Source organism: Rhineura floridana, chromosome 1 (genome assembly GCF_030035675.1).
Source record: "Rhineura floridana isolate rRhiFlo1 chromosome 1, rRhiFlo1.hap2, whole genome shotgun sequence".
Lineage (NCBI taxonomy): Eukaryota > Metazoa > Chordata > Lepidosauria > Squamata > Rhineuridae > Rhineura > Rhineura floridana.
Genome location: NC_084480.1, coordinates 227,263,011 through 227,276,680, shown reverse-complemented (window position 1 = coordinate 227,276,680; position 13,670 = coordinate 227,263,011). Strand labels below are relative to the sequence as shown.

General features: G+C 41.4%; 1 long non-coding RNA gene across 1 annotated transcript; it reads right to left on the bottom strand.

Moving 5' to 3' along the window:
- Window positions 1-496: 496 nt before the first annotated feature.
- Window positions 497-13,451, bottom strand: LOC133368329 (uncharacterized). The gene is made up of 5 exons (XR_009758626.1): window positions 13,253-13,451; window positions 10,478-10,547; window positions 7,716-7,816; window positions 3,355-3,489; window positions 497-1,427 (listed from the first exon to the last, which is right to left on the bottom strand). It is a non-coding gene; the product is annotated as an uncharacterized LOC133368329 (long non-coding RNA).
- Between the last annotated feature and the right edge of the window lie 219 nt (window positions 13,452-13,670).

Below are 13,670 nucleotides of genomic sequence, written 5' to 3'. Positions count from 1 at the left end.
AGCCCTATACGGCACAGGACCACAATACCTATCGGAACGCCTCTCCCGATATGAACCTGCTCGTACACTACGCTCCACATTGAAGGCCCTCCTCCGAGTTCCGTCTCATAGGGAGGCTCGGAGGACGGTGACAAGATCTAGGGCCTTCTCAGTGGTGGCCCCCGAACTGTGGAACAGTCTCCCCGAAGAGGTGCGTATGGCACCAACGTTGCTCTCCTTTCGGCGCCAGGTTAAGACTTGCCTCTTTGCTATGGCATTTTAATATGTAACTCGTCTTAGTTTTAAATTTTGTTGTAATTGTTTTTGATCTCTTGTTTTATATATGTTTATGCTGTATTTATTATGAGATCTGAGATGTTTTGTATTTTTATATTCTGTTGTTCACCGCCCAGAGAGCTAATGCTAGTCGGGCGGTTTATAAATCTAATAAAATAAATAAATAAATAAATAAAATAAATTTACCCTCCTGTATTAAGAGTTCAAGTTCATCGTGTTTATTTCCCATACTCTGGGCATTAGTATACAGACATGTGATTTACTGCCTGGCTTCCTTCCTACATTTTTATGGAGACTATTACTGGGGCCCATTAGAGCCGCTCTCTCAGTTCTTCTTACTGTGCACAAGTCTTTATTAGTCGTTACCACCAAGTTTACGTCTCCCCTTAGGATTCAGTGTCAAATCCTCCTGATGAACTTCTCCACATTCTTCCCAGTCCTTCTGAGATGCAACCCATCACTTGCCAGCAGTCCATTTTCTAGGAAGCATAGCCCGTGGTCCCAGAATCCAAATCACGTCAGCACCACCATCATAGCCAGTGATTGAACTAGAAATTTTTACTTTTTCTACTCCAATGCACTGGAAGGATGGATGAAAAAACTACTTGGACTCCAAAGTCCTTGACTTTCCTCCCCAGAACTTCAAAGTCTGACTTGATTTCTTTATATCTCCACTTGGCAATATCATTTGTTTCCGCATAGATAAGAAGGGATGTGTGACAGTGGGTTTTATGAGTGTTGGGAACCCTTTAGTGACATTTCGAATCCGTCCTTCAGGAAGACAGCGTACCTGGTGAGTCTATAGATCTTCTCAACATACTTGGGTTTCAGTCGCATGCAGTAGGGAGTCTCCCACTACTACTGCTCTTCTCTTCCTCTTGTTGTGGAGTGTGGTTTCATTGCCTCTGCTTGACTGAGCTTCAGCCTCTCACTCACTGTCCTGCGGGGTCTCCTGTAATTCCTCCCCTGCAGGCTGTGTTCGAGTCTCATCCTCAAGCACCTGAAAGCAGTTCCATAGTTCCACTGGTTCAGAGTGTCTTCTAGCTCTGCTGCTCCTAACTGTCACCCTTTTCCATGGAGTTTCCTCCACTGTTTTTCCTGTCCTCAACACTCTCCTATTCTGCTTCAACTTGCTTTTGTTGCCCCCACACCTATGAAAAAGTTTCATGAGACAAGGCATTGGATTAAATGTTACATTCATTAAAATATAACAATATGCAAATCAGAATGGAAACATCTCCAGTTAACCAAATTGAAAATAGAGGCAGGTGAGGCATTCAACTACTTCTGGTAAAGAATGTTCCCTCCAAACCCCTAGGCATATACTCCAGCAAATATCTGTGACCCCCCAGCCAATGATGTGCAATAACTTTCCTTCTTGCTAGGTGAGCCTTGGACATGAATCCCCCATGCACACTCTGGCCCCGCTATACTCGCATTCACCGTGATGCGCATGACAAACCACAAAATGGGCACCTCCCAGTTCACCCCAGACCTAAAGGCCTGGCATCTCCCTGAAAGTCATCCCTTACCCAGTAATGCCTCAGTATACCTAGTTATTACCTACAAGTTCCCCACCTGCTCAAGCTTAATGTCGTGGCTAGCACACTGCCTCACCTCTCCCTAAAGCCAAACGAATTAGACCCAAAAGTATGAGGTAGGCAAAACACAAGGGGCCCTAAGAGAGAGGGCCCAACTAAAAAATTCCTACTTGGCCCCAATAAGATGACCAGTATAGCCCATATTGCATATAGGGACCGTGGGAAGGCACAAACAAAATGCAAGGAGGTGGTTTGGGGGCAGAAGAGGTGTTTAAACCTTACTGCACACCCCCCCACAGGCTAAGGGACATCACGTGCCCCTTCTCACTCACCTCTCCCAAGTCTTCTTCCAGGAATTATTTTATTTCTAGGCCCCAAGGGTTGTCCAGAAATGCTAAATTGTAGCCAGAGCTAGTACCGCAATGAATCATGGAACTAAGAGAGGGTGGGGAACAGACGACTCTAAGTTTTGTTTTCTCTCTCGTGAGAAATAACACCCGGAGGCGCCTTACAGGCTGTAACCTCCTGGAAAGGAGATAAAATGTATCCCATCTGGATTGTTGTTATTTCTCTTGTCTTGTTTCACTATACACATCCTGTGTATTGTAGCAAACTCAGCACAAAGGAAGAAGTGTTCCCCAAATACTTTAACTAAAATTGTATCCATAAGGTTTACGTCATACTGCTGAGTGGATAACTTTTATAGGCATACTAGCCCTATCTTTATCTCTTAGTGGTGTCAATCTAACTTTCTTCCTCCCTTCCTTAGTTCTTATCTTAAATTTAGTTTTCTTGGATTGACAAGTGTATTAATGCTTTATCAATTTCTCATTTTTTAAGAATTATTGTAAATGTAACAAGGATAAGAAGATGTGCTTGCTTTATCTCTGAAATACTGTATTCCCTTTGTTATGCTTTTAGTGATATTATACTTTGTTTTGCTTATGAAACTTATATAATGGTGCTTCAATTAATAAACGGTGCTCTCTTCCCTGTCAGACTGCTGTCTGTGCAGTTTAGAGACCCCTCTTGATCAAGCAGTATTGTGTGTCTGTTTAATGTTTGGTATCTGGCTGAACCACTGGGACAGGTAAACATAATTGCCAAGCTTGCACTCCTATCTTTAGAGAGAAGGGGGGGTGCTTGGATTTGGACCCAACATAGGGGTGAGGGCAAACAACCCCCACATGACTGTGGGAGTGCTGGTCTTCCACCTCCTGTACTTCTCTTTGCTTGTGTTGTTACAGCATTCTGTCTAAGAACTCTTTGTCTTCTCTTATACCCTTGAGTGTAGCCACTCACCACTCCAAGCCTCTCACTTTTTCTTCCAACAGTGCAACCAGCTTGCACTGACCTTGCAGGTCACAACCACTGGTGTGTCCTTTCCATCCCTAGTCTCTATTACATTAATGTTTCCATGTTTCTACTTGTATTGGAATGCCCTGGGCTTTGTCCTATCCTCCTTGTGCTTTTTTCTATCCTCCTCCCACTGGTATATGATGTGTGACACAAGAAAAATGTTTGTTATGGACCTCACCTTTGACCTCCTCCACCAAACTCTACTGCCAAACTTCTATTAGCTCTCCATATTCATTTGGTCTGTTTGCTTGTAGTCAATAGCCATGGATAGTCTTGGCAGTTGAGAATTGTCCTAAATTAATTGTAATTCTTCCTGAAAGGCAATTGGGCTGAATAATGAAGGTGACTTAATTTACAGGGCAGGAGCAAAGATAAGAAAATATAAATGAAAGGTTTGGAACTGGTCCAAATATTCATGAGACTTTTATGATCGACATAATAACAACATGGAACATTGCAATTAGTTTCAACTCCTCCATTCTATAAGAACACAGGAATGAAAAAGCAGAAGAGAAAGAAATGTCACTGTTATTAAAGCCATGCAAACGCATTTGGATTCACTTTGTTGTCAAAATTAAGGTTTTGCTTCACGACCATGTATTTATTACTGTTTTAACATTGTGAACAAGAAGGTGTTTCTCCTTGTTCTTGAAATGGACAAGCTCCTATAAACTTCTCAGTACTGCGATTCTGGTTGCCTAATTCCATTCCATGTGTTTTTGCCTCTAGTCTACTCTGCTGAGGGACAGGTAGCAACACTGCATAGTCAGGTTGATGTGTACCCCTGAGTATGCTGTCAGAAAGCCACAGGCTCCACACTTATTTCTGATGCCACTTGGCTGGCCACCATGGGTAAACCATGGGTACAGTGTGGTGCCCACCAGTATCTCCTATGGTGCCCATGAAATGTTTCAATAAATATACCATCAGAAATCCACAGTGCATGAGAGACTATTTGCTCTTCCTGCTCAATTCCTGTTTGCACTGGCTGGGCCTTTCCTACATGCCGTTATGACAACACTTATGTTATGCTCACAGCAGCCACTTTGTGACTGGTGCCCACAACACTTTCTCAAAATTCCAAGTGTGTCCTCTGGCCCAAAAAGAATTGGCACCCCCTGCATTACATGGTCTCAGTCCAACAATATTTTACACTATTGAAAGCCTATGTAAAATTATGTCCACTGAAGGCTTCAATCCATTTCAGTTTTCCTCTGCTCTGGAAGAACCAGATTTCTCAAATTCACCCTCCATGAGCACAAACAGCTACTCTGTTTATGCATATTCTTCCAGTACATAATTTCTAAGTGCTATGCAATCAAGGACACACACAAAAAGATGCTTAAAGTATTATTAAGCCTCTGCCCTATCCCTTCTGGGAGACACCAGTCTTATCTATCTTGTTAGGTCTGCACTAGTTTGTTTCTCTATTGTTACATCCCTGTTCCTCCTCTGAAAATTTGTTGTGCATGGCTAACACAATTTCGCTCTATTTTCAAAAATCCAATAGGGAGCTTTCCAGATGGGTTCCAGTGTCCTCTCCCTCTATTTCAAAGTCACACAACAGGACACCCTTTGCATTATTCTGATAGATCTTGATTTATCCGTTTGAGCAAGCTGTTGCTTGCGGGTGTAGGCTATTAGGGCATCTTAATAATCATTTCATGATCAAACTTTAACTGCACTCTTTTCTTTGATATTGCAGAAGATGCTTCTGTTATACTATGAACAAACAGTACACCTTAAATCAACACCATCATATTCAAGAAATTATGTTCCATCTAAACAGTAAGTATCATATGCTGTGGTGAATCTAATAAAATGCAATGAGTATAGATATGAACAGCATATGGAAGACAATACTTGAAATCTCTTCCCACATTGAGGAAATGAGCCCCCCCCATGCTACACAGCAGAAAATTTGGTAACCTCCAAAACTGTATCTCTGAAGATTAAATAATAGCAACAGCAGAGACAAAATTATGTTTGGGGGTTACATGAATATAAAGCTGTTGTGTTCATAAATAAAATGTAGTTCAACTAAGGCACTAGCTGCAGTATACACTTAAAGCAGTGTCATACCACTTTATGCTTTTTGAAAGAGAACCCTGGGAAGGGGGATTGATTATTAAACCACTCTGAGAACTGTAGCTCTGTGAGGGAAACAGGGATATCATAATATAATAATAATAAAATTTTATTTCTAAGTCGCCTATCTGGCCGAATTAACGGCCACTCTAGGCGACGTACAGAAAATTAAAATATAGCATATAAATACAAATACAACATCAAACTCTACTTAATCTAAACCCACCCACATCTTTACAGAATAAAACTAGATTATCCAAAAGTCCCGTAGGCCTGCCTAAACAGCCAGGTTTTCAATTTTCGGCTGAAACCTACCAGGGAGGGGGCATGGCGAAGGTCACATGGCAGAGAATTCCAGAGGGTGGGGGCCACAATCGAAAATGCCCTCTCTGGTCTGCACCAGCCTAGCTGTTTTAACTGGTGGGACCGAGAGAACGTCTTGTGAGGCTGATCTCGTCAGGCGGCATATTTGATGATGGAGGCGCTCCTTTAGATAAACTGGACCGAAACCGTGTAGGGCTTTAAAGGTTAACACCAACACCTTGAATTGGGCCCGGTAAACAACTGGTAACCAGTGCAGATCTTCTAGCACTGGAGTGATATGATCACGGCGGCGGCCATTCTTAATCAACCGTGCCACCGCATTCTGTACCAGCTGTAGTTTCCGGACCGTCCTCAAGGGTAACCCAACATAGAGCGCATTACAGTAGTCTAAGCGAGAGGAGACCAGGGCATGTACCATCCGTGGGAGCAGATGGACAGGAAGGTAGGGACGCAGCCTCTGTATTAGATGTAATTGATACCAAGCTGCCCGGCTCACTGCCAAAACCTGAGCCTCCATGGACAGCTGGGAGTCAAGAATGACCCCGAGGCTGCGAACCTGGTCCTTTAGGGGCAATCTTACCCCATTTAACACCAGGTCAATATCACCCAACCTCCTCTCGTCTCCCACAAGCAGCACCTCGGTCTTGTCGGGGTTCAGTTTCAGCCTAACAACTCTAAGCACCCTTAAACTACAGTTCTCTGGATTCTTTGTGGAAAGTCATGATTGTTTTAAAGTAAGATATGGTTTTATTTGCATAGCGCAGATAGGACCTTAAAATAACCAATGTTACATTGTGGAGCAGAATTTCAGTCTACTGTTTCCTTACCTATTTTTCCTCTTTGAGTTGCTTGCTTCTTAGCACAAGTATTTTAACCTGTACATTTGCTTGCTTGACATTTAGAAATATTTTTAAAAAGATTAGTAAACCACCCATTGAAATCCTTCACAAAAAAACCCCAGTGCTGAATGATGATCTTTAAGTGTGAATAAGATGTAACAGTACTACAATGCACTATGAGTCAGACATTGTTACGAGGTACTGTTTCTGATGCAAAAGACCAATTACTGCATAGTTTACCTATAACAATAAAAAGAATGTCTTGCACAGTATAGAAACAACTAAAAATCAGCTCTAGTCCAATTTTCTTGAGTACATTCTTACTGCGTAGATGACATTTGTTCTTAAATTCAGTATAGCTTTGATTTCATGAGATATTTGTGTCACTGTCTCTCCTGGTTAAGTGAGGAACTTTGTAGAGTCAATGTTAGAACAATCAACTAACACTATCACAGACACAGTATTTCCAGTATTCATTCCAATTATAAAACAGAATGTAACATTTGCACCCCATTGAAGCTCAATTAAAGATATTCCAATGAATTGTTTGTCCCAAGCATACTTTGTAAAGAAATCTGAGATGGCTTTGATATTGGCATGTACATCCCAATTCTAAGAAATCCCTAGGGTGGGATTGCCAGTTAGGGAGATATGCAATTAACCTAAGTTAACACTGAATTTGCAGTTCAACTTCAGCAGAACTCTCTTATGAATTCTCTAACCATGGCTTACTAAACTTCTATTTAAAAAGCAGCGTAGAGTCCACAGAAAGGTTCAGGACTGTAAAAATAAACAAAGCAGTGATTACTACATTTGTATCCTGGGCCAACCTAGGATTTCTAGGCAGATTATCATACTTTATTCTAATAACATACCCGAGAGGTAGGAAAGGATGAGAAACTGGTCCAAGGTCATCCAATGAGATTCATGACATAGTAGGAATTTGGGTGTATGTCTATTGTTCCAGTTCCAAAATTTTATCTACTATATCGCACTGATTTATCAGCTATCTAAATGTGGATGAAACCAATTACTTGTCTGGATTTCTTACTAATCATTGCAGAATCAGATTTAGATTTCTTATAGCTAGTAGTGCAATCCTATACATGTGTATGCAGAAATAAGCCCTACTTTCAGTGGGAGTATATCGCAGCTGTGTATAGGGTTGCCACTGAAGTTAGCCAGAACATGCTCAGACTGGGAAATCTCTTTTGCAAAACCAGTTGGCACACAGTACCCACCTGAGGAGTACAGTTGGTAACATGTGACACAGATAATACATTCTTACATTTAAGTTGTATACTTCGTTTGCACAATCCTTCAACAATGATTGAATAGCAGGCAGATCCAGCACACAAAATATGGATTATTTGTCCTTGCTACAGGTGGCTGAATGAAGAGAAGAAAAAAGGGTAAGGGGGGGAATAATTGTCTTTGGAAAATGAAATCAATATACAACCAAGCCAAGAAATCACAGGGTAGCATTATGGGGTAGTAAAGTTGGATCATTTCAGCAGTGAGAGGTCAAGTCATATGGCCCTTCCTTTGCAACACTTTACCAAATTCCTACTCAAGTTCTGTAATCATTTCTGTCATCCATAAACTATTCCTGAGTAGTTAAAATTGCTCTCACATCTGGGCTTTTTAAAAGGAATTTGAATATGTGCCCACATTAAAAACAACTTTGCTCCTAGATGGAGTTCATCTCTTGGATTCAGACAGGTTATATCAGTGCTTTAATATGAGGTGCCGGTACTCATATTGATAAAAGTGCTGTGCGTGCCAGCACAAAATGGCTATTGTGGGTAGCCAAAAAAAGAGGTGAAGGTACTGGTGAGTACTGTCACAAATAAAGCCCTGAGTTAGATAGTAAAATCCAACTTTCCCTTTTTGAAAAAAACAAGAACATAATGTCACTTCTCATTACAGGTCTTGAAATAAGAACTTAAGTAAGATAGTAAACATAACACAAATACCAGATCCTGATGATCCATCAAGGGAGAGTCCATTCCTGTCATTACCTCTTGGCTACTTTTAGAAATGTCATAGTGAAATTTCATGGGGGAGGGGGGAGGTGTAGTGGCTGAAAGTTCAATTTTGTTGTCTGCATTTTCATTTATATTGGAAAATTAATAAAGAAATACTATACAGCCACAAGACTGGCTGTATATTATAGTCAGCATGGATTTTTCGCATTCCGCAATGTTAAATGGAAAATACCCCCCATGCCATTCTGAACCTTCCCATAAGCTCAATTCAAAACAAAACCTTACAAAACGTATAGTCCTGAACTCAGAAACACTTAACAACCCTCTAAATTTTCATGGTGATACACAAAACAGTCAGAGAGAATTGAGAGTTCAAAGTGTAAAAAGAGAGGGGGGGACCCAGAGCCCTTTTGGACTTTTTTCTCTCAGAGTTCTCATAATCTGTTGAAATTCATTAAAAAATCAGCCATGTTCACAGAGTACCTGGAACCCTATTACTGACCTTGCCCCATACTCTGACCTTCATCTTCTGCAGTGTAAAAGATAAAAAAACAACTGGCTAATTTTTAATTAATTGAAGAAATTTTGGCTTGAACTCAATGATAATGTCGGGCATGCTAAGTAAGAGCCAACTGTCAGTGTTCCAACAGCCAGACTCACAGCTGCTGGGCTTGCCTAATCAGGGGGCCACACCCACACCAGAACTTGATTTCACTTGAGACAATCATGGCTTCCCCCAAAGAACCCTGGGAAGTGTAGTTTGTGAAGGGGGCTGAGAGGAGACTCCTATTCCCCCAACAGAGCTCCAATGGCCAGAGTGGTTTAACAGTCAGCCACTCTGTTTGAAGTTCTGTGAGGGGAACAGGGCATCTCCTAGTAACTCTCAGCACCCTTCACTAACTACACTTCCCAGGATTCTTTGGGACAAGCCATGATTGTGTAAAGTGAAATAAAGTTCTGGTGTGGATGTGGCCAGGGACAGCTTTGGTTTAAATTTGGGTGGGAGGTGCCTACTGTAGAACAAAAAGTTGGGGAAACCCTGAAAAAGAATGATACTGTTCACAATGTTTTCCTTTTGGAAAGGAAAGGGGCTTCCCCTCTGCCCAGTGCCCACCCATTCAATCTCCTCCGCTCTCCCTCCCCTCTCTGCCCCTACCCCAGTTCAGTTTCACCTATCCTATTCATGATTGCACAGGAGTAAATCCCACTGAACTCAAAAAGCATGCAAATGATCAAACCTCCCCTCCCCTCCTCCTCCTCCTCCTCCCTCCTATCCCCTCCCTCTTGCCCCTTCCCTCTCCCTTCCTTCACCCCTCCCTTCACCTCCCCATCCCCTTCCAATCCCCTCCTTCCCCCTCCCCTATGGTAACTTTTACCTATCCTAAGACTACAACCTGGGAGACCAGGGTTCAAATCTGCACACAGCCATGAAGCTCACTGGGTGAGCTTGGGCCAGTCACTGCCTCTCAGCCTCAGAGGAATGCAATGGTAAACCACCTCTGAATACCACAAAGTAAGAACACCAACAAACATACAAAAATGTAATTCTCCATCTTTGGAGATGGCAGGTGTTGCCACCACTCACCATATGCTCAGAGGCACATGTTACCAAATTCTTCCAAGCTATATGGGAAGTGGATTGGGCTGTGAAAGTCCAAGCCAAATTGTGTTCACATTTTGACAAATTTGTAGGGCAGTACAATATCTCAGAGAGGTGGTCAGGTCTCCTGCTCCCCTGGTGCATTCACTATACCTGCCCAATTTCCCTGCTTTTTAAAAGTTTGATAGAAATATCTGTTGGCTATAGGTACATTCTTAAACTGCAAGGTTTTTTGCTGATTAGTGAATATATATTAAGAAACGTAATGGTGGACCTCTCTTGTCAACTCTTGTGGTCATATACATTTCCAAGCAGTCAGATTAGAGCATTATCAGTGGCATCTCCAGGCTTCCAGGGTCCCTAGGACTACTTACATACTCAGCAAATCCCCTCTTTCAGTGTGGGCCACCCCTAACTGGCCTCACTACCATTGACATCACCTCCTGCTGCTCTCATCCTCACCTTCTTGGCACAGAGCCAACCAGAGGCCAGTGGGGGCAGCTGCTTCTCTTTCCTCTGTTGTTCACATCTTCTGGGGAAGTGAAAGAAGGGAAATGAGCAAGCAGGTGATGGTGTTCCCATTCCTTACCATCTCCACCAGGTACAAGGTGCTCTTCATGATGGTCTCGTTGCTGGGACATGAGCCTTGGCAGGTGCTCAAGCAAGCTGACCCCAAACATCAGTCCTGCATAATATAGCTGGGTGGAATTTTTTAGTGGAAAAAAGTAAGTTCTTTGCAGCTGAGACATTTGAAAGCTCATGGACAGAAAAGTGTGAACACTGCAGTGTCACTTGCTTCTTGCACAGTCAAATCATACATTAGGGTAGCCAAGGAAAAATGACTACAGAGAATCAAAGAAACAATAGCTGAGAAGAAACAAAGACCAGACTTGCTCGGGCTATAGTGAGCTGATAGAGATCACCTGTTAGGATGAAAAAGAAAGTCCATGCATTTTTAAGGAGATCAGTTGAGGAGATGAAGGGCATCTCCTCCGATTGGATGTTCAAGATTTTTCCCGTACAAGCACCTAATCCCACCTCCACATGATAAATTAAACCTGAGCAGAGGATTCACTTTGAGCATGATCAAGGTTCAACAGGAATATTTTCCCCAGTTCCACCAACACTGTAGATCTTCAAAGACCATAGCATAAATATTGATGCATTCCTACCACAGCTGTTCAAAACTTTTCTCCTTTCTATTTTATTTTACAGACTGAAATGAAAAAAATATGTCTACAATTAAAAACACACCAAGAACCACTCTACCTTCTGTGCCTTCTCTGAAGAAAAATATGCAGTTGCCATTGGGGGGGAAATGTGTTATTGCTCAATTACACCAAGCAACATTTACAAGGCAGGTTTTGATAGGCACAGGTAAGAGTGTATTGCATTGATATTCTGCCTTTCATCTGAAGGGTAGTGTGCACAGTTCTCCCCCATCCCATTTAACTCTGTGGGGTAGAATTAGGCTGAGGGATAATAACCAGCCCAAGGTCACCAAATAAGCTTTGTGGGGAAACTGATGCGGGAATTTGAACCAACATCTTTCCAGTCCTCGTCCAATGCTCTTAACTACTTCTTCCCACTGACTCTCAAATTAGGCACACCTTAGGATGCTTTCATACAACCTTAAAGAACAGATGGCAACTTGAATCCTGTTGACTCAGTCAACTCCTCCATAATGAAAATCCTGGGGAACACTATTTAGAGTGTATTTCCATGGCACATCAGTTATGCTACCTGCGCCAAGCACATTACCTGAACTATTTCCAGGGTGACTTAGAATTAAGAAATTTAGATGTATTGAATTGTTGACTGAGGGCATTTCTAAATTTCCACTGTTTTTTTGGGTGGGATTAAACAACGTACTGGCAAATTTAGATTGAGCAATTACAATTGATTTGTGTTCTTATGAAATAAAGCCACTTCTCCCCAAAACTGGACTTCTTGTGATAAGGAAAATGATTGGAAAAACACACTGGAAAGGGTGGGTAATAACTGCTTGATGCATATAACTTCCCCCATCTTCCCATAATCACTAACAACACCATGTACCATGGAAAACAATTACAGCATCAGTAAGCAACCTAGTTTTGTAGTGTTTCAAACCAGTAGTGTGAGCAAGCCTATCTCTGGGCATGCATTTAGGTTTTAGAACCCATTTCCCTAGACTTGTTTTTACATATTGCCATCACTTTTTTAAAAAAAATGGAAACCTTAAAGCTCTATCTACAAATGCTCCAATTCTCAAACATTTAGGTTATTTTGTTGAAGTTGCAAGATCCAGGACTGAAACTCTAAACAAATAAATACACAATCTGGTATTCAACAGTCAATTCAGTCTGCCTGGTAGATATACTAAAAAGGTGAAATATTTACAGTACATTAAGTACATATCAACAAGTGCAATAATAGTGAATACATATGATGGAGTGCTCTCAAGAAATCAGCCAGGGTTTAGAAAAAAACACAAAACCTGTCCCCTTCGTGGCATTTGATTTGGATGCAACAACTGTTTTGAAGGGTAAGAAATATTTTTTAAAAAAAATGTTTGACAAGGTGTCCCCACATACACAATCTTTGTTGCCGTGGTTCTCCTGATCTACTGTTACTTCACTATCACCCATCTACAGACCTTCCTCCCAGGCAAAATAAGACTACCCTCCACTCCAGCTATTTTCAGACAAAATTTGAAACCTCACCTATTTGTCCACAACTTTGGGATATAACTGGTGTTTGGGACATATTTTTATTGAAAATAATGTTTTAAATGTTTTTATGATTAATGTGCTGTTATCCCCCCTGTGCTACCTTTTGGGAGGAAGGGATATAAAAACAGTAAACAAACAATTTTTGGCTTGAAATCACATTGTTTACACGCTTCCCCCCCCCCATTGCTGTAAGCAGATGCTCATGCTAATACTCATTAAAGGACCATGACACAAATAAAAACCTAGGGTTGTATTCAACTAAGTCCTGCTCAGAGTAGAACCAATGAAATTAATGAACCTTAGTTACTCATGTCTGTTAACTTCAATGGGTCTATTCTGAGTAAAACTAGCACTGAATACCACTCCTAGTTTTAAAAGACAACTCTGAATTCAACAATGCTATCCCAAGTGCTTCACTAACATTAGTTGAGAGCTTTAAACCACTAAATTGTCACATTCCAGGAGGCTCCCCCAAGAGCTTTGGTTCCAGTTACAGAAGATATGTCTTCACCAAAGTACTCACCAATGAAGACAGATTTGCTGTTATAACACAGTCCAAACCAACCAACTTCAGGCACAAAGAACCAGTCAAGGTCAAAACATGACCCAAAAACAAAGTCAGGTAACAGTCCAAAGTCAATATCACAGGGAGTTTAGGCAAGGTGCAGCAAAGCAAGGAAACTAAAATTAGGATCCAAAGACCCGTATTGGTTTCTAGTAACTAGAAAGTTCAAGATAGAAACCTTATATACTCTGGCCTTCTAAACCCCACCCTAACCACAGCTGCTAGCAGTGAAGGAGTATCAGGAATTACATACTCATGAGTAGTGATGGAAAGATCTGTCAATTTCTGTTCTCTCAGTTTCTTTTTTTCCAATGTTAAATTCGGTTCTCTACATTTCTACAGCAATCTGCAATTTTTTTAAAAAAAAATCCTCATT